Source organism: Elgaria multicarinata, chromosome 10, assembly GCF_023053635.1.
Source record: "Elgaria multicarinata webbii isolate HBS135686 ecotype San Diego chromosome 10, rElgMul1.1.pri, whole genome shotgun sequence".
Taxonomy (NCBI): domain Eukaryota; kingdom Metazoa; phylum Chordata; class Lepidosauria; order Squamata; family Anguidae; genus Elgaria; species Elgaria multicarinata.
The window spans coordinates 74,842,614-74,864,417 of NC_086180.1; the positions used below are offsets into that span (position 1 = coordinate 74,842,614).

The window sequence follows — 21,804 nt, forward strand, 5'->3', positions numbered from 1 at the left end:
CGGGCAGAGGTGGCATCGGGGCCTGCTCCTGCTGGACTCTCTCTCTCTCTCTCTCTCTCTCTCTCTTTCTTTCTCTCTCCTCCCTCCCTCCCTCCTTTACTCCTGTTCCTTGTGTGTCATGTCTTTATTAGATTGTAAGCCTGAGGGCAGGGACTGTCTTTTTTGCTAAGTGTAAGCCGCTCCGAGAGCCTTTTTTGGCTGAGGAGCGGGGTATAAGTATGATAAATAAATAAATAAATAAATAATATATTCTTGACTATGTTTCCGGCTACAACACAATGTAATCCTTAGGGCTATTGATTAAGTGAAAAATTATCTTTTCCTTATTGAAATTTTTATTTATTTGATCCAGGCTTAATCAGACTTAGATCCACTGATTGCAAAGTATGACTAAGTCTGGATTCAAATCAACATTCTCTCCCCCCCCCCCCCCCCAGCTATAGAACAAGTGGTACCTGCAACAAAATGTTGTAGGATGCAGTGACCTTCTTCAAAGTTACTATGTCCTCCTTCAGGTTACTCCATCAACCTCCCCTAGTTATTCATTCCTGCCTCCCCCCAACAGGCAACCAAAGTTCTGTGTCCACTGAGCATGCTCAGTCCTTATTGGACTGCTTTAGCAACCTCCCTCCTAGTAATGATTTTCTTTAATTCTCAATTGTTCTTGTACTCTTCTTCAAACCACAAGGTTTGCTGATACCTCCCTTTTGTGCGTTGATGCTGCATTTTGGCTACATAACAATCCACACTTGGAATATGAGTTTCCTGTTAGTATGTATGATAGCAGCTTTGACCAATTATTGTATAGATGGTTGAGCTTCAGCTAATAAACAGAGAACAATATGATTTATTTATATTTTTCATTATTGAGGAGGACGTGCTCAGGAATTATGGTGTTTGGACTACATCTGCAGCTGTAATTATGCTAGAGTAAAAATTATTAAGTATAGTTGGGTCAGAGCCAAGAAGTTTCGCCAGGAGAAAAAAATATTCTGTATAAATTGTTTGACAGCTATTTGACTGAGCAATTGTCCTAGAAGAGCAGCCTTGAATGAGGAAATAAATTCTATAATTTGATAAGTGAACATAAAACCATTTAACAAAGCAATGAGTTCATCCATTTTGATTTTTCCCATGAAATAGCCATGCCATAAATATAGTGTGGAATTAGAGCTCCAAAGTTCCCTGTGGTATTTTAGCCTCTTACTTACTGAAGTAGTAAGCTTGGGTCTGGGCAACTTCAGACCACTGGTGCGGAACTCCAGTGATTGAATGCTGTTCCACACAACATACGCACAGCCTTGCTCTACATAGAAACCTAGCAGTTTCTATTTTTCTATGTAGTGTGCGTATGTGTGTGTGTGTATGGAGAAACATTAGATCATTTGATCCCTCACATGCAGTCTTGGTGCGGTCCAAAGATAGGCTCACCTTCTTGGTGAAAACTAGGCCTCCATATTTTAGTTAATAAGGCCAAATAGAGACAGTGTGTTAGTCAAGCAAAGAGTTATATTATCTGATATTCCCAACCAATGAGAGCTACTTCAGTGTGTCATAAGAATATATAAAAAGAGCCCTGCTAGATCAGACCAAAGGTTATTCCTCCAGCATTCTGTCCGTTAATTGTGGTTATAGAAAGCATGACGCTGGTTTCTGAGGTGGCTGCAGAATTACGTCTGTCTTAGAGCAACTAACTAAGGCTATGATCAATCCATCCATAAACTACCTAACAGCTGTTCTTCTTCCTGCACATGTTTATAAATCTGATGAATTATGATAACTGAATGTTCACACTGAAGTGGCCCTTTTTCTTTCCCAATGAGATATTCTTTCTAATTATCTAGGTCTACAGTAAAATCTACTTGCTAAATTTACAAGCTCAGAGATTCTATCCTAGTTTTGCTTGTAAATTAGGTAATTTATTATGACCTAATAATGCCTCAGCTGTTGCTGTTGATTTGTCCAGAAATCTTCCAAAATGCACCCCTTCTTTTATGTCTCCCTTCCCACCTTATTCCATTTTTTTGGACAAGGATGACTTGGTTTTCAAAAATAAAATAAAATAAAAAATAGACCCAGAATAATCCTATACAAGTAAAACCTTATGTGATCAAACCTTAATATGAGAAATATATTATTAATATGCAAACCTGTCTCCATAATAGTGCTTTCTTTCTTGTATATAAATGTACAATGTATTCAGTGTTTGTAGTTATATGAGTCTGGGGTGTGTTTCTTGGCTGGAGACATGATAGTTTATATTGGTGCCACCAAATTACTTATTCATGTAGTTGTCTGAAAGTAGTCCAGAGTACAATGATCCACACTTTTGGAAGTGAAGAATGTTTTCCCTTTTCAGAGTTAAGTACTCTAGTCTGTCGCTGAGGGCAGTACAATACGTTGAGAAATAGTCAACTTTTTTCACTGTGCCTACCTTGATCTTATAACAATGCAAATGACTATGCTTCTTTCACTATCCTGGAATAATAAAAATGTCACTGCAGCCATTTGCCCCAAGATCAATATCTCCTGCTTCCAAATAATTATGAGTGAGTCACCAGTTCGCTTTGGCTTTTAACCACCAACAGGAGACCATTATGCGGCAAAATGATCTATTCTACTTCCATTATCACTCTTAGCTCATCTTCTGTACATGTAAAGCAACGTAAAAGGTGACTGAGCATCTTGTGAGTTCTGTGACATTCCTTCTAAGACTGACATTGACATCTATTCAAGAGACTTGTGTAGAAAGAGTCTAGAATTCCAGTTTCTGATAATATAGTATTGTTATGCACATTAATGACAGTTGGATGTAATCACTGAGTCACTTCTGGAAACCTACCATAATTTAGAAAATATTTCCTCTCCCTACCCTTTGCCCTATTCCCTTGCCTTCAGTCTCTTATATATTTGAGTACTTAATTCAGAGTAACTATTCGTGCTATAAAAGCCATTTAGGCACCATCTTCTTTAGCCACCTTCATGGCAGCTGAGAAAACAATTGATAATGGGCATGAAGCATTTAACACATAAATACAGATGTTGACTGCTGATCTGGAATGAGATTTTGGTAATCAGGGTTTTGAGTTGCCTAGTCAATTATAAGAGAAACATGTCCGTTGGTAATGTAAGGGTGAAATGTTGGGTACTTGATGCAAATCAGCTAGGTTCTTGCGAAGTTCAGGGAGTCAATAGGAAAGGGAAGGCCTCTTATTTTGCATCCAGATACCTCTAGATTACATAATTATACTGCCCAACAGCCAAGGCTCTCTGGGCAGTTCACAATTAAAACAGTTAAAATACAAAGTCAGAATTTAAAACTTTTAATATATATTTTTTTAAAAAAAGTCACATAAAACGAGGAAAAGTTATAATCCAGGGAAGGCTCGTCTAAAAAGATGTGTTTTCAGGAGGCATTTGAAAGATGTTATATTTCCCACCTCCCAAACCACACGAGGGAGGGTTTTCCAGAGGCTGGGTGCTGCTATAGAGAAGGCCCACCATCGAGATTCTTCGTGACAGCATTCTGTTTGTCTTGGAATGACAAGCAGGACCTCCTCTAATGATCGTAAATGTCATCTGGGCGTTTATAAGGGAAGGCGGTCTGCTAGGTATCCTGGTCCCAAGTTGTTTAGGGCTTTATAGGATAATATAAACTTATAGGATAATATCATAAATATGGTTCGGTAGCTAACAGGCAACCTGTACAGTTCTTTTAGTACAGGTTTTATGTGAGCAAAGCTAGGTGTCCTGGTGAGCACCCTAGCTGCTGCGTTCTGCACAAGCTGCAGCTTCTGAACCAACCAAAGTTGATAATGGGTGCTGCGAGCCACCGAGGCCACCTGAGTCTCCTTTGACAAAGATGGATCCAGGAGCACCACCAAACTACAGACCTGCTCCTTCAGGAGTGCAACCCCATCCAGAACAGGCAAACACCCCAATTCCTGAAACTGGGAACCACCAGCCCACAAGGCCTCTGTCTTATTGGGATTCAGCTCCAGTTTATTGGCCTTCATCCAAAACATAACTATCCAGGCACCGTTTCAGAACATTCACAGCCTCTCCCGATTCAGATGTTACAGAGAAATAGAGGCTCTGGCCCAATCCAGTCACCACACAGTCCCCAGCTGTGAGCCCTTACTGGCAAGCTGCAGATTAAAACAATCCAGCTAAGCAGGTAGGCAGGCCAGCAACCAGAGCTTGGAAAGGCGAGAAGGCACTCTTGCTAGCAGGTAAGCCGCAGATTGAGGCAAAGGGGAGGTGGAGGTTGAAGAGCTTTGTTGCTGCTAAAAAAAGTTGCCCTCTGGCCAGATGATTCAGCCTTTGAGTATTATTGAGTGTACTGATATGAGTTACCAATTCCCTTTATCCTCTTTCCAGAAAATACTGGAATCATGGTAGTACAGAATGCAGCCACAGGCTGTAATGTTGCAGAAAAGAAGACTCACTGGGATTCAATATTGAGCTCTTGATGTATTTGGCATTTAAAGACATCTAGATGAATTGAAGCACCCTTTCTTCTCTGTTCTCCATTGCCGCCATGTAGAATCTCATTTTTATTCATTACAATCGTATCTTTAATCCCCTCACCAACAATTATGTTTATAGCTGCACTTGGACAACAACGGTAGGGTAATAATTAACAATTATTTATCTAGGAGGTACTCCCCACACAACATGATAATCAACCATGGTGTGGATTAAGATCAGCGTTGACTATTAGTCCACACTGAGTTGGACTCACTTATCCCCTGTCCTCTCTCTCCCTCCAGTCCTCCCACTAGTATCCCATCAGCCATTGCTGCCCAAAAACTATCCTGCCTGCTGAACTAGAGCAGCAGCTGCTGCTTTGATCACTCTTGCCTTGCGGCTCAGTGGCCAATGAAATAACCATCAGTGCCCTCCACACAACACCATAACCAACAGTGGTTCAGATAGCCAACTCTGCACAGCATTGGTTCTTTATGTCCTTATTTCGGCCAATTAACCAACCGTTGGTTAAAAAAATCCCTCTACACAATACAATAACCCGCAGGGGGTTAAATAACCAACCGTTGACTATTTAAACCACTGATGGTTATCGTGTTGTCTGAACCCAGTCCTTATCTCATGTTTCAGGATACTCTATATATGATGTCAGTTCACACCATGAATATAAGAGGAGCCCTGCTGAATCAGACTAGGAAATGATCTCATATCAAAGCAAAAGGGCTATCTTGACATTCTAGCCTTCCCCCAGCTACTAGTATTCAGTGGGTTACTGTATACTGTAGCTTTAATGGCTAATTGTCATTGTAGCCCTATTTTGCATGAATTTGTCTAAACCCTTTTTAAAACCATCTAAGACTACAGGCATCACAGCATTTTTTGGTGAATTTTATAAGTAAAATATGTGTTCTGTGAAGAAGTACTTTGTTTTACCTGTTCTGAATCTACTGACAATTCAATTCCTCCACACTAATCATACTTTTATAAACCTTTATCATGTATGCAGACTCCTTACACTTTTATCTTCTAACTAAGCCTTAATGTTTTAGCCTTTCTTCATAGAGAAGGCACTCTAATGCCGTGAACATCTTAGGGTGCAATCTTATGCATGTTTAGACAGAAAAAGGGCTGGCTGGGTTATGCTGGGAGTTATGCCACCAGGCTATCTCTGTCTAGATAGGATTTTTGTGAACCACCCAGAGAGCTTCGGCTATTGGGCGGTATAAAAATGTAATAAATAAATAAATAAATAAATTTTGATAGATGCTATATCAGCCTAAGCTGATAAAAGGCATTTACAAGCCAAAGAGGCCAGTAATGGATCCAGGAAAACCCCAAAATTGTGCAGTTTGTCCACCACCCAGGTAGACAAACTGACCACTCACTCAGTCTTGTCTAGAATGAGCTTTAATTCATTGGCCCTCATCCAGTCTATTAACCTGTTCAAAACATCCACTGCCTCACCTGGGTTAGATGAAAAGGAGAGGTAAAGCTGGGTGCCATCTGTATATTGATAACACCTCAGCCAACATCCCTGGATAATCTCCCCCAGAAGTTAAAAGTGTGTGGGTTAAAATCGAGTGCTGTGGAATCCCATGACGAAATTGCCATGGAATTTTTATCCATGGCGATTCTGAATCTTCTGCTTCATTGTACTTTATGCCACTTGTGCTATATAAAGCAACTCTGCTTCTGATATGCCCTCCCATGTCCTTTCTGTAGCTCTAATATTTAGGGATGTGATTCTCTTCATTCCACCAGTTTTTTCAAAAAATATTCCCAATATGTACCCTTTTAACACTTAGGACTCCAGGTAGGCTTGGGCTTCTAGCATTGGCGTATAAACACCTATACATTGTATCCTTCTCTAAATGCCCTATTTATGTACAATTTCTCTTACCCTTTGCTTTCTTTAAATGGTTGTCATTTCTTTCTCTATGCTAGCTAACTTCTGTATTAACCACACATGGATGAAACGGTTAACACTATCATTCTTAAGAGTGAGTTACCTGATCTCCCTATCTCCTGGTAGCTTCCTCTGAGAAATAATTTTCAGTGGTTGTTTTGTAACCTTTCACCAGCAGTCTAGTTCCACTGTGATTCAAGTGAAACCCATCTCTTTCTTTTGTACGCATTCGGCTTATCCCTGACTCTTCCCCAGCGTTTCACAAACTCTTCGTCCCAATACTGCTGTCTCATCCACACATCAGTACCTTGCAGCTCTACCTATTTAGCTGGTTCTGTGTGTGGAACAATTGGCATTACTGAAAATGCTACCTTGGAGGTCCTAGAGTTCAACATCCTACCTAGCAATGTAACATTTTTCTTTTATGTCCTCACAAATGTGCCAGTCTTCTCTTTTGAATACTTCACGTACCTTTCACTTTTTGGTGTACCTTTAGCTTGTATATGTACACCTGGTATTTTTTCAGTTCACTTTAAGCCTACAAAAGCTGTAAATACAATAATCTACTTCCCAAAGTTTAGTAGCCGTTTATGCTACTAATGTTTATAGTCAAAATCCTAGACTCTTCATCCATGATATGGGTGGCACAATACACCTTCTGTTCAAACCAACAATAATTTTTCATTTACATTAGTTGACTATGGATTGTATACTGTGAGGCAAATCAATCTTCATACATTCTATAGGTTCCAAACAATCATGACATTTAATGTGTTCATAAACGAAAAGCCTCTAAAGTCTTAGAGAAAGTAGGAGTTTACAATGAATGAGTAAGAAAAAAACACTGAAAAGATTCCCCAGGAAAATAATTCACGTTAATTCTGAACAGTAGGGAAACTATTTTGTTTCCTGAAATTGTTACTAATTTATTTATTTATTTTACTTAGAATTTGGGGACCGATTATGAAAAAAATGAATATGGCAGACTAAGGGGGAAAGCTGAGATAACATTTTTTTTAAATTTACAAAGTAGTAATTGCAGTCCCACTCCATGTAGATGAGAGTGTGGTAGTTTCAAAGGATTAATACCCTCTGCCGCTAAAGCCACCATCCCAGTCTGAATCCTCTCACATTGTTGCTATTTTGTAAACAAACAAACAAGCACTCAAGGACTAAAAAGTGTTTAAAATTATGTCTCATTTAGCACTAAGAGCTCCCTGGTTGTTACCAAGAACTGAGAGTAGAGTTAAGGTTTTAGGTACTGAGAGGTATAAATATAGCCCGTCTTTTACTTCCGTGCTCTGTTAGCTATCTGTGAGCTGTTTTAACTGGTAACTACCTAGACATAATAATACTTAAATAAAAAAAGAGGTAGAATTTGTGCTTAAATGCCAGTCCCCTTTGGGGGAATAGGTAACACTATAACCCATGTGTGTGTGTGTTATAGAGATAATACAGTACAATTTATTTTAACTCATTATTTTGCGGGTTCTTGGATATTCTATCGGTTGTTCACTCAAGGTTCCATCATACAAGATTCTACAGTGCTCGATGACCTTTTTAGAACAGTAGTTTGCCCTTTGGAGCATAGAGAATAATTATCCTCGGGAGCCATAGTGCGCAGAGTCTGTACTGATATTGTATAAATCACATCTTTAATTTGCTCCAGTAATGGCAATCTGCAAAATTATATTCCTATACTACCATTCAGCATCTGGTATCTTTTCCCAAAGAGCATTTGGCTAAACCCAATTCTTTTCTTGCTCCGTAATCTTTCAGCAAAAAACTCTCTTAAGCAGAAGTCTATTGAACTCTATAGAAACTCTTCATAGAAGAGAAAAATAGGACTGCACAAATTTTCGGTAAAGAATGAGGCACAGAATAATAGTGGCCTTTGTGCATGTTTACTCAAAATTCATAACTATTTTAAACTTCTTTGCTCTGCCATCTCCATTAGAGAACAATTGGGCTATTTTACTGGGAAAAAACACTTCCTTAACTCTTCATATTGAAAAATCTCCAGCCAGCCTCTGACATTATATTTTTAGCCGGCCAGTTCCAGGTTTTTCTGGATGATACAGATTATCTAGATCAGGGATAGGCAACCTTTTGGAATGAAGGGCAGCTGCATACAAATCATACATTATTTGTGAATAATATAAATAATAAATATACGGCAAGATTAAACAATCCACTAAAAAAATATACTACAGCCTAACAAAAGAAATCGCTGCAAACATAATATATCTTCTCAAAGACAAAGTATTTTACCAGCAATAATCCCTATATAAGACCTAAACTCTGATGATCTTTAAGCACCTTCAGTGGAAGGAACAATCAGTCAGGGCCACACGCTCTCCCAGACCAGGTACCTGAAAATGAATCAGACAGAAAACCAGATCTTGCATTTTGTCTCTTAGACACCTGCAGCAAGCAGCAGCCTTTCTAGCTGGAAGGTGGACAAGGCAACACCCTCCCAACAAGCTCTATTGAGGAAATGCAGAATATAAAAGTTTTAAATAAATAATAAGTAAATGTATTTGTTAGGCATGAAGCAGTAGGTTTGCCCTCAGCTTCCAAGTCCTGAAGATGGTTCAGTAATTATGAAGTGTGATAGGCATGCAGCAAGCTGAATTGGGTACTCCTAAGGGCCAGTTAAAATGCCTGGGCTTTATATTTGACATCCCGTACACTGAATACCTGATCCATGTTCCACTTAATGGAATTTGTATAAGTTCTCACTTGCAATTGCACAGTTCTATAATAATTTACCGTTTTGAACGGACTCCAGAATCTTGAGCTGTAATGTGAACTAATGTCTCCAAAGGCCCAATGCATCTATTCCTCCCACCCAAGAAAAACTCTTAAGATGACATGATGCCACCTTTCATAGAATAGAATCATAGAATCATAGAATAGCAGAGTTGGAAGGGGCCTATAAGGCCATTGAGTCCAACCCCCTGCTCAATGCAGGAATCCACCTTAAAGCATACCTGACAGATGGTTGTCCAGCTGCCTCTTGAAGGCCTCTAGTGTGGGAGAGCCCACAACTTCCCTAGGTAACTGATTCCATTGTCGCACTGCTCTAACAGTCAGGAAGTTTTTCCTGATGTCCAGCTGGAATCTGGCTTCCTTTAACTTGAGTCCATTATTCCGTGTCCTGCACTCTGGGAGGATCGAGAAGACTTGTTCATAAGACTTCTTTCCAGAAGTTACACCGTTATTTGTAACACTAGTGTTACAGCTAGTTAGGAACCTTTTAAATTAAAAATGCATTTAATAAATACGTTAATTTTCCAAATTATGTGTGGCTTACCTAAAGTTATGTCATAACAATCCAATAACTGAAGGTAATTTTGTAATAGAGTGCTTTGAAAAGCATGTCATGGTAAGTGATAAATATAATCTGTGCAGCTCCAAGTACTGCATGGATAATGGGGGTGGTGTGTGTGTGAATAAGATAATAGCTTTCTAAAAGGTTTTGCCTGTAAACCTTAAATAAATGGAAGAATCTGACAATGAAATGACAGTAGACTACTGATTAGATCTTAAATCTGATGTCATGTTACACTAGCATATATTGCTTAGTTTCGGGCTTCCTAAAATTTTGTGGTCAGCAAAGGCAATTTGTAAATCCATTCCTATGACACATAACTTTTTGTGATTTCCCCCCCCCTTGACAGAGCTAATTATTATTAAATTTTATTTCAGTTAGAAAAGGTTCTATAATTATATCTATATAATTGTATCTATATTTTGTACAAAATCACATTTTGCACAAAATCGAGTATGCATAATTTGGTAACTGTGCCTTTATTAAGAACATTATATTACAATTTAGATTCATTTATTCCTTTTTAAACTGAATAACCTGGTTTGCATCTTCATTTCCCCCCCCCCCCCAAGCACAGCTTTTTTTGCTGCATTCTGTATAGCATTAAGGTTTTAGTTCAGAAAAGGGAAAAATCCTTTAGGCTTCCAGATGGAGGGGTCCAAGCACTACCAATGAGAAGGCATTGTGCAGCCAGTCAGTCTTTTCTCCCTTATGGAATTTCCTGTGGTAAAAAAGACGGAAGAAGTAATGAGAAAACATGAGAGTGTTACTAGCAGAATATGATGTTTGGACCTGCCCCCCAATCTAAAATTCTGTGAATGAGGCAGGCTGATGGTGCAATAAAAGCCTTATCTGGAAGTTCTCTTAGGGCATGTCTACACCAGCCCTATGTCCTGGGGTAGTCCCTGGATGGTCCCTGTGTGTCCAAATGAAGCACAGGGGATCCCGGGGGCAACCCGGGATGACCAAGGACTTTCCCCGGGATATAGGGAACCACAGAAAACACTTTTTCCACAGTCCCAGGACCATCACGCAGAGCGTGGGCCATGTGACTGCTTCTCCCAGGCCCCCCCGTTGTCCTTGTGTGCAGCGGGAACCATAAAATGGGCACAGAGCTGCATGGGGGCAGTCTGTGCCCATCAGGGGTGGGGGGTGGGGAGCAGGTTCGTGTTTTTGTTTCTTACCTTTTTTGCAGAGGAGCGCAACTGCGCTCATTCTCCCTCTTTGGGGAGGGGGGAATGGTGAACGTGGCGTCCTTCTGGGATGTCGCATGGCCTTCAAGACACTGGGGGAAGATCATGGAAGCTGGTAAGTACGCGATCCTCCCCCCTTCCTTCCCTCTACACCCTATGGTGTACACATGCCCTTAGTTTAAGGTGAGCAGAACTCCCTAAAATGATTCCATTCATTAAGGAATCCTTTTGTCACTGGTTCTCCTGGTCATAATAAATATAAATGTCTGCAAACACATCCGGACATGTATGTCACATATTTAGAATGGTTGCAGGAGTCAATGGAGGCATACCTTCTTCTAACCTTCCTTTCTATTGAAGTTGAAGAAATGCTAGTTAGTTTTCTTTTTCCTCTGACTGATCTGCTGTCACTGCTGTACAGGCAAAGAGGGGAAATTACTTTCCTTCTCTTCCCAGACTACTTTTCCTGCTCCTGCATTCTTGATGAATCCAGGAAAGAAATACATATTTTATGTCATGTCATCCTCATTGGTTCTCTGTGTAGCAATCCTCTACAGGCCAGTGTGATCTGCATAAAATTGTAGCTGGGATTGAGTGTATTGTCTTCCACAACAGTGGCTAACTGAATTAGAGAATCTAGGTCCTAGGTGGTATGGCTGCAATTATAGTTGCACCACTGGTGGCTGTGTAGTTTCCTGAAAAGTCACATCCATGTCAGAATGTTTCTACTTCTCTACACCTACTTCTTGCTGAATCAAAAAAAGTTGTGTGATGTGCATCTCTGGCCTTAAAGACTATGGCCATAGCTAGACCTAAGGTTTATCCCTGAATCGTCCAGGGATCAAACCTGTTCATCTAGGTGACACACAGGGAATCCAGTGCTCAGGCAGGGGTGAACCCTGGATGATCCCAGGATAAACCTTAGATCTAGCTATGGCCTATATGTAAGAATTTTGAGGCAACTACAGAGTGAGCAAATCCCTGTTGCATACTTCCAGTGAGTGGTGGTCAGAGATATATTTTGTGGCTTTAACTGCCAGCAGGAAGAATTACTAGGGAATTATTTTTACTCTACCATTTTCTAGTGTTTCTGGTGCCAGTGTCTGACTCTTGATCAAAGGCTTGCCAGGGCAACTCTAACAAAGAGCCTTATCCGTTGAGGCTTTCCTTGAGATTTAATGCCCTGATTTTCCATGATTCTAAACTGCATGAAGAGCTTCCATTGATAGAAGAAGCTCTCTACTACAGATAGTCACCCTCTACACATGGATGGAAGCAGGAATGGGGAAAGATGGCAGGAGTAGTATGGTCATGCCTTCTCCCTCTCCTCGCATGTAGAGGCTAAATGCTTTGTGAACAGCTGCGTAGGGCTATAATTTGCCAGGTTAGACCACTTCTGATCTCCCCTCTTTCTTGTACAAGAAAGGGGAGGAGGAAAAAACTTAGCAGCATGGTTGCTTGTACATGTCATGGCAAGCTAGATTTTGCTGTTACATAAACACATTGAATCATTTTTCAGTGCTGTATTTCCAAACATATTCTTGCAGAGTTTATAGTTACAAAAAAGGCTACAGATGTATTGACTGAATAATGAAATTAATATTATGAAAAGATTCTGGTAGGATTACAGGTTATATTCACTTGACCCGAAAGAGGAATATACCTACAAGTAATAAGCATCAGAATGAAGAGACATAAAATGTTAATATTTTATTTCACTAAGTTTTAAATTGCATTTATCTTGTCATTAAGGCTAATCTCGCAATGAATACTTTAATGATTTCGGGTTTAAAGCATTATGCCAATTGTACAGGAAGAAGAAGGGAGAAGAATAACCTTGGACTTAGTCATTTTTATTGGTAGCATTGTAACCCCGTTGCCATGGAGATCAGCATGCAGCTTGCCTAGGTGACTCATTTGCTGCCATAGCTCTCTAAAAGCCACATCTTAATGGACAGTGTTTGATCATAATATATAGCTTTCATAGGCCATAGAGGGAGAGGAGAGAATTCTTTATTTGCATTTACCCTTGGAATACTTTGTGTGTGTATATATAAGTAAGTCCATAGGCGTGCACAGCACATTTCATCAGGGGGTGCACCCAGAGATTTTTTATTATTATTTAAAGGTGAACATTTACTGAATACTCAGTCATAAATGACATTATTTTTATTCATCAAACGAAAGAAACAAAAACTTAACTTAATATTTTAAAATTAACTATACTTTACTTAAAAAAATACAAACTTAAAAAACGTGACACAAAATACCAACTTTTTTCTGCAGTAATAACCAGGTGTGTATACAAAGATACAGTCAGTTTTCATGATCTTTATCTTTAACCAGATATCGAGCTAGCCCAAATTGACCAAAACAGATTAAGGTTTCTTCATCTTCCTTTCCTAGAAAATGATACATAGTTCACTAGATGTTATGGACTTAAATTCCACAATCATATTACGTTTAACTCCGACAGAGTCAGGGGCGGATGGGGGAGGGGGGAAAGTGTGCAAGAGTGAGGCATCCCTGGCCTCCTCTTCCCCACTGGCATGTGGCAATGCTGCTGCAGCCCCTGGGTCCTCATGAGGCAAGGATGGCAACCCTGCTAGGGAAGCCACATTTCCAGGCGAGCTCACTGATGCTGGTCTCAGGTTATGTGGGGCAGAAATGGAGAGAGAGAAGGGAAATCTCTTACTAGCTCCTCTTGCATGCGTCGCCCCATCCTCCTTACCCATCCTACTCCCTGAGAGGGGTCGGAGCTTGGTCACCTCTCTGCTGCTACGGCAGGGAGGCCAGACCTGGAGCAACACAGGGCTGAGCTCACCACTGCAGCAGTGGAGCCCTGTGGGAAGCGAGCTGAACATGGCGTGTCTCCCAGAGCCGCTGTTTGTCTCTGTCCCTTCGTACCGCAAGGAGAAGGAGACTGGGCTGAGCAGGGCGCGTCTATGAGTTGCCCGGCTGGCTGGAGAGCGTGCACGGCAGCTTCGTGAGACATTAGGGTGTGCCTGGGCACGCCTATGAGTCAGTGTATATAAAGGAGACAATATAAACAGCTTCTCAAATTTTTCATTAAAAACATGGCATTTCATGGAATATTATTGGATTTACATTCCTTTTTTTTCTCCAGAGTAGTTAATGGGATGTCTAACTCAGCAATCCTAAGAGTGAGGAGCTCTATTGATGGAGGACTCTGATCTCAGAGGTTTTGTTTTGTCCTAAGCTCTGCCAGGCAGTTGTTGATAGGCTGGGAGGAACAGTGGAGACATTTCTTGCCTCCCTGTCCTCTAAAAAGGGAAATTCGGTTAGATGGGCCTCAGAGCTGAGCATTTGTTCAGAGGCACACTGTTGCTTCATTTTTAGCATAGGTCCATCTGCCTGAGCCACTATTTTGTGCCTGGGGCTGGTTGGTGGACTTCAGGAGTCTGGTAAAAAAAACAAAGTAGATCCTGCCAACCTAAAATCTGCCATCTCAGCTATAGAATATAAATTAGAAAATTTTGCAGTACTGATCCCATAAAAATATTGTATATAGTGAATTTGGAGCAATGGTATTGAGTCCTAATTTATTTATTTATTTATTTCGTTTCTATTTCGCCCAATAGCTGAAGCTCTCTGGACGGGTCACAATAATTAAAACCAGAGAGTACAGCTTGAAGTATAAAATATGGAAACTTAAAAGTACAACCACAATAAAACGGAGCGGCAGTGCAGAGATTTTACAGATTTAAAATGCAGATTTTAAATAGCAGAGTTAAAAGACTAGTATGATAAAGTGATAAAATACTGAGAAAATAAAAAGGTCTTCACCTGATGCCACAAAGAGCAACATATATGTGCCAGGGGAACCTTGCTAGGGAGCTCATTCAACAGCCGGGGTTCCACAGCATAAAAGGCCCTCCTCTTAGTAGTCAGCTGCCTCACTTCCTTGGGCAGGGGCTCATGGAGATGGACCTTTGAAGATGATCTTAGGGTCTTGGCAGGTACATATGGGAGGAGGTGATGGTTGGTTTGTTTTTGCTAACCAAAAAGAATTAGTGGAACAGGATCGTACTTGAAATAATCTCCAACCTGAATGCTGGTCTTTTCTAGTGGAAAGGGCTTTATAAAATAATCAGAAAAGATTTGTCCTGAAGAGTAGTTTTGAATTCTGTACTATACTATACTACAATTTTACTGAATTCGTAAGCTTGCTCCCTGTTTCACAGTATGGATTAACTCCCCCAGCTTCATCCAACCAGATCTTTGTGATACAGGCCAGGTCAGCATGCTCATCCAGGATCAAGTCCTGGATAGCAGTTGTTTTCCCATTCACCGACTTTCAACACTAAAATGTAATAAAAGTTCTGAAGATGACTATAATACAGAAAGTACAATAGTACAGAAAGCCAAAATGTATTGTCGTTGTACAAAATCAACCAACAAAAATCATCTGCAATTGTTCAAAGTAAGAGCCAAATGGCCAAAACAACAGAGGCCATTTTAGGATGGATCTGCCATTTTATGACAGATTCACCATTTCCTTGCATAGTCCTAGGCCCCCATACAGCCTACAACTCCCAGCAGTGTCTGGGAGGGCTGTACATAGGGGAATTAATCTCTCCCAGCTTTGCCCATCAGGGTTCTCTGTCCATCACGCCGAGGAGTGGGCACTTACACCGAGGAGCAGGCGATGGTGGCAGTGGTTCCTGGGCCCTGGTAAGTACAGCCCTCCCGGGCACTGCCTGCTGGGAGTTGTAGGCTGTATGGGGGCCTAGGGCTGTGTAAGGAAATAGCGGATCTGTCATAAAATGGCGGATCTACCATAAAACGGCCTCTGTGATTCAGATGTCTGAATCCGAGGCCCAAGGCTTTCACAGCCCTAATACAGATTAGAAAATGGGGCAATATCCTTCTCTGTCAGTAGTTGCAAATACAAAGAAAGCAAGGCACTCTCCCTCTACCCCCCCAGTCTGCCTATTGCCAGCTGTTGCTGCTCCCCTTCCTCCTCTTCCTCCTCATCATTGTTGCCACCTGCTTGCTTGCCAGGCCGAGAGCCAATAAGCAAACAGGCAGTGGCATCTACTCCATCAAAGGTGTCTGGACAAAGTGAAATGAGGGTGAACAGCAGGTTGCAATGGTGAAAAGGTGGGGCAAATATAGAGGGCTTCTGTCAATAGACTGCCTGCTGTGTGTGGGCCCTCAACAAGTGCCTAACTATACCAGCTCTTGATGCCAGCCCTGCCACAAAGCTGGTGTGAATAGGGTTCTCTGTGGGACTTGCTGAATTTGGAAGCAGACGTGGAAGAACTATTGAGCTACCAGATTCTTAAGAATAATAAAATCATTGTCCATTTATATTGTGGTCTTCCATTGTACAGATGCAGATGTTGTTGAAGTAAAGGGCTAAGTAAAACCAAAGCAGTTTATATAGAAATCTTACCCTTATGCTTATTTTAAACTTTATGCTATATCAACAGAAAAGATACAGAGTTAGCAAGCGTTTCATTTCAGGTTTCTCATTTAGAATAGAGACATTTTAAAGACTTCCTCCTCAATTTGCTTTTTCTGAATAATGTGATTCCATCAAATGTATCGTGCCCCCACTGCTTCTCCAGGGCAATTCTGTTAATAGGTTATGATAAACTCACATTTTAAATATGGAATAGTAAATAAAGTAAGGCTGTTTTCCAGCTCTACATTCTATGTACTTAATTAATGTTGTTTTCTTTTTGAAATGCTTTTGGCTGTTAGTCAAGTACTTGGCCACTCTTTCATCTTGGATGTTAATTGACTGTTGTCTGCCAATTAGTATGACCTGATGGATTTCAGTGTGAGTTATTCCATTCCCAAAATAATTTAATTTGCCTCCCAGATTAAAGAATCTAAACATTGATATTTTGTAGAGTGTGGATAAATGTGTGTCCTACTGAAAATGGAGACCTGGGTGTAGCTCTGAATAAGGAATGTAGAACATGAGGGGATAAATGTCTTTTATTCCTTTTCTTCTCTTCATGCCATATTCTGCAGTGCAGGGTTAAACGTAGCTCAATCAAAATGGAAAGAGGAATATTTATCAACTTTCTAAATTTGAATGTGATTGTGAGTCTTAAAGAAGAAGAATGGTGGTCAGAATGGATAGTCAGGATAACTCTCATTCTGTTCAGTTTCCTATAGTCCATCCTAGTGGAAACCATTACCGTTTTCCCCTTTGGTTGGAAAAAAGAAGTATTAACTGTCTATCTTTACTTCTTCATTTCTCATATCTCATGGCTCTTAGAAAATGTTATGGTAGTGTTTTTTAAACTAGTGAAATTTACAGTGTTGAGTTGGGCTTTGTATATACATTGCCACTTTGGCAAATTGTATTTGTGACGTACATAGCTTTTACAATGGCTTTTAAGTATATAGGGCAGTGGTGGGGAACGTGTATTAATCCAGATGTTGTTGGACTGCAACTTCCTTCATCCTTAGCCAATAAAGATAATTGTGAGGGATGATGGGGGTTGTCGTCTAATAACATCTGGAAGGCCACACATTCCCTATCACTGGGGATTCTAAAATAGAATTGTATGCGCAGTAATTTGCTGCCATATACAGAGAATATTAATATAAGCTTCTGTTATGAGCCATTGGTTAAAGCATTTCCTTAAACAAACTGCAATATATTTGTCCATTCAGGAAGTCAAGGACAGCTAATTCTTCCATGAACAAAATAGTTAAATCTTCTTTCTCTCTTATTTGCAGGCCCTCTCTTAATATATTTTATCTCCCACCAGAAAGCATGATGGCTCCGATGCATGGCTTTTATATTGCACTGAGCAACATGATGAAGCGAGTTTGATTAGAAAAGTGGATTTTAGCTGTCAGGCTAGTGTTACTTGTAGCATGTTGTACAGCAAATTAATTGGTTTTGTGCCTTCCCAGGCTGGGGGTAAAACACCAAAAATAGACATTGCAATTTTGCAGGAGGTATCTGAATGAACAGCAAACAAGTTTTCAACCTCCCCTAGCTAGTCTCTAGTATTAAATGGATGTAACATCAAATATTATGCGCTCTTGCAAGTCATTTATAATTGCCAAGTAATTTAGGCATTAGCATGGAAGCAGCAGAAGGTGACTGTGACACATAGAGATATATCACAAATCAGATTGCTAGTTATTATCACTTTGATGCATTAATTAACATTGTAGGACGCCAAGGAGAAATTAAATAATTAAATAAGGGAGATGTCTAACGGGGAACAATACTTTATACAAAATACTTTAAACAAACAGTACACTGGTGGTAACAGTACATAGATGTTTGTAACTTGACATTTGCCCTAGCATGAGACAATAATTTGTTAACATATGTAAACAGATAAATATTTAAAGATAAATAAATGCCAGTACATTTACACATGCTTTGTGTAATATAAATATAATATTTTTGTGCACAGATTTTCAACCTAACATAAATGTATTGCAACTATTAGCCACACCTCCCTGTGATTAGATAACTCATTTTCCCAAACACATGTGCACACTGATATTGTGCACTTTAGAGTGGTCTGCTTTTCATGTTTACTTCTGTCCTTTCAAATAGCACTAGTTCTTACAGTGGCAGCACTGGCTAACCTCATGAGGTTGTACTATTTTATGTTGGGACGTTATGTTAAACTACAATAATTATTGTGACCGTCTCATAGGTTCGCAGACTTCCCTCTCCTCTCTGCTACTCTTCCAAGAATATTGGAAGTGTTTGCTTCCATTGTAGATTAACCACTGGCATGTTATCCAAACTCTAAACTGTGGTTTCGCTTAACTATAGCTAGTGAAAACAAGCCAGCTTCAAAAACCATGGCTTAATGTTGGCTCGTTTCCACTAACCATAGTTAAGATTAATCACAGCTTGTCCAGATCATAACAAGTTGTGATTAATTTAAAGAAACAAAAGGTTCTGTTTAGTCTAAAGACACAGAAGGCTTCTTTCACTGCTGCACTAAAGGAGGAGTTATGAGCAGAAAATTTAGCATTATTGCCAAACCCAGCCCTTGATACATTAACTGCTTTGAACACTTAGAAACAGAGTAATATAATGTAGCATTATGACTTGCTGCCTTTCTTGATCTGTTCCCAGATATTAATTACTCTACCTAGAGGTTAGCATCTTCTACACAGTTTCACATGATGGACTCCATGCAGGGGCCATGATGCTGGGCTTGCTACAAGAGTCAGCTCAATTGCCTGGAAAATCTGTACTCCAGTATCAGACCTTTCCTGAGGTACTGGTGGCTTAGAAATATTGTGTCAGGACTGACTTGCATGGCCAGTTAAATACTGATGTTATTCCTGGCTGGCTGGAACACTACCATGTGGAAGACAAATCTGCTACTTCTGTATCAAATATATTTTCTTCTCACATGCTCTGACAAGCTTTTTATCTACTGATAAATAAGACATTCTTACCAACGTGGCACATAACTTGTATTTTTTCATGTGTCAAGAATACAGGGCACAAGCTTTTTCTTTTCTTTATACATTCCTTATTTCATTTGTATTTCTAATAAGTATTTCTAATAAGTATTGATTATGAATTCTCAGGAATCCTAGATAAAATAAAAGTCCAATTTTAATTTAAGGTTTTCCAATAGTTATTAAAAACACAATGTTAATTAAGCTAAAATGTGTAGTCTAAAATACAAAGTTGTTCATTTATTTATTGCATTTTTAAATTGCCCAATAACCCAAATCTAATAATAATAATAATAATAATAATAATAATAATAATAATAATAATAATGATGGATTATACATTAAAAGTCTGGCAAAAAAGAAAGTTTTCAGTCTATGATGGAAAGAAATTAAAGAAGCCTGGAAGATTTCTTTTAGAAAGGTATTTCAGAACTGCAGTGCCAACCACAAAGGCTCTGTCTCTCATGTTCATTCACCAACCAGTTCAAGATAACTACACTTGTCAGTGAAAATGCTGGTGGCTACTATTTATTCCAGCTCCTGACAGAAATATCTATTCAGTCCATGTCCCTTGGCTTTCTAATATTGGCATAACTTAAACTTAGAATTGGTTTCTACTCTTCTGTTGGCTTTTCCTGCTGATGCAATGACTGCTTTCAGGGCTTCGGTCCCTTAACATTCGATAAGTGGCTAAATGGTTCTGCAAACAGCCTTCTCTCCCAGGGAGCACTATTGATACTCAACAGGAACCTACGAAAAAGCACTGTAATAATTCCAGTCACATGCCTGATGACCTCAAAGCCACTATGCTTCAAACCTCTATACTTTGATTCTGGGCATACCTCCTGCCCATAGTTCCTTTGGAATTGACATTGCCCAAACATGTATTGGATACATTGAGGCAACATCTGCATATTCCTATGACACCTTGGCCAAACTGTACCGCCTGTTCAGGTGTACTAATGGTTATAGATATCTCAGAAAAGGAGACAGAGGGCACCTCTAAAATTTTGGAGATGTATCACTCCCTTGTTTCTCAAAAGCTACTTAAAAGCTACTTATGGCACTATATAAATCAGGGATGAGCAACTTGTGGACCTCCAGGTGGTTCTGCCTGCAGCTGTCATCATCTCTCACCATTGACTTTGCAGGCTAGAGCAGAAAGGAGTTGTAGGCCAAAACATCTGGACATGTGGTATCGCCTCAGAAGGTTTCTCACTCAATGTTCTGAACTAGCTAAACATCCCATAAGTAGGAGTCTCAAGCCATTCCACTAGGAGGAGTGTTTCTTCATAGTACACTTGTTTTATCACTGCGTGTTTTGTGTGTGTTTACACATACACATGTCTTGGACAACAATCTCCCCAACCATATTTTAGGTTCAGGCTACATTCATATGAGAGAAGTACTGCATATTGAATTTTCTACTTGATTATATTATGCAAAGGAATTGACTGGTTTTAATTTTAAGTAGCTGTAATCTGTTTTGAAACAGTTCATAACCTTGTGTGCCAGTTTAATGAAGAAATTGCCACATTTTTAAAACATGAAAATAAAGCTTGCCATTGAAGATAAAATATTGTTATAAAACCTTTCCCCCCATAATAGACAGTATTCTATTGATTCACCTTAACAGGAATGTAAATTGCCCAAAACCTCATTTACTTTTAATTTTTAGTTACAAATCAAGAATATATTAGATTAGTTTCTGTTGACTTAATTTTGGTGGATTAAAGCTAAATTTTACAGGTGGAATTCAAAGGGGCTGTTTGAGGAATATGCACTATTTAACCTGAGATAATATTGTTATTTGGTGCTTGGAGTATTTGATTATTTCTATACCAGTGTAGTCCTATACATGTCTATCTAGAAGTAATCCCCATTAAATTCAGCGGGACGGAAACCATTGCACCAGCATTACGGCCGACTTGGAAAATCCTTTTAATGTAGCAAGATGGTTGGATGCCATTGCTCAGTGGTGGTGAAAGTCTCTGGGTTTTGAGGCTCAGGCCTAATCTACACCAAGCAAGATATTACATTATGAAAGTGCTATATAAGCGGTATATAAGAGGCAGGAGCCAAACTACTGCTTTATAGTGGTATTGAAGTGCACAGACAACTGTTGGGGCCCATTGACACATACCATATACCGCTTTCATACCGCTATATCCTGCTTGGTGTGGCTCCTGCCTTTTATACACTGCTTTCATACCGCTTTCATAGTGCAATATCCTGCTTGGTGTAGATGACCCCTTGATCTCTGGGATCTCCTATTTAGAGGATCTCAGTTAGTAGTGAGGTGGTCTTATCTGAGACCTTTGAGAGTGGCCACTAATCACAAAGGGCAGTAATAGGACAAATGATCTGAAATCATACAAAGCCACATTGTATATCTTTTTACTTTGTGTGAAACACATTAGTAGTCGAATAGATCTAGTTATATATCATTC

General features: G+C 39.7%; 1 protein-coding gene across 2 annotated transcripts in view; it reads left to right on the forward strand.

Moving 5' to 3' along the window:
- MARCHF1 (membrane associated ring-CH-type finger 1) overlaps window positions 1–21,804 on the forward strand; it is a 177,689-nt gene that overhangs the window by 80,027 nt on the left and 75,858 nt on the right. The window lies entirely within an intron of this gene.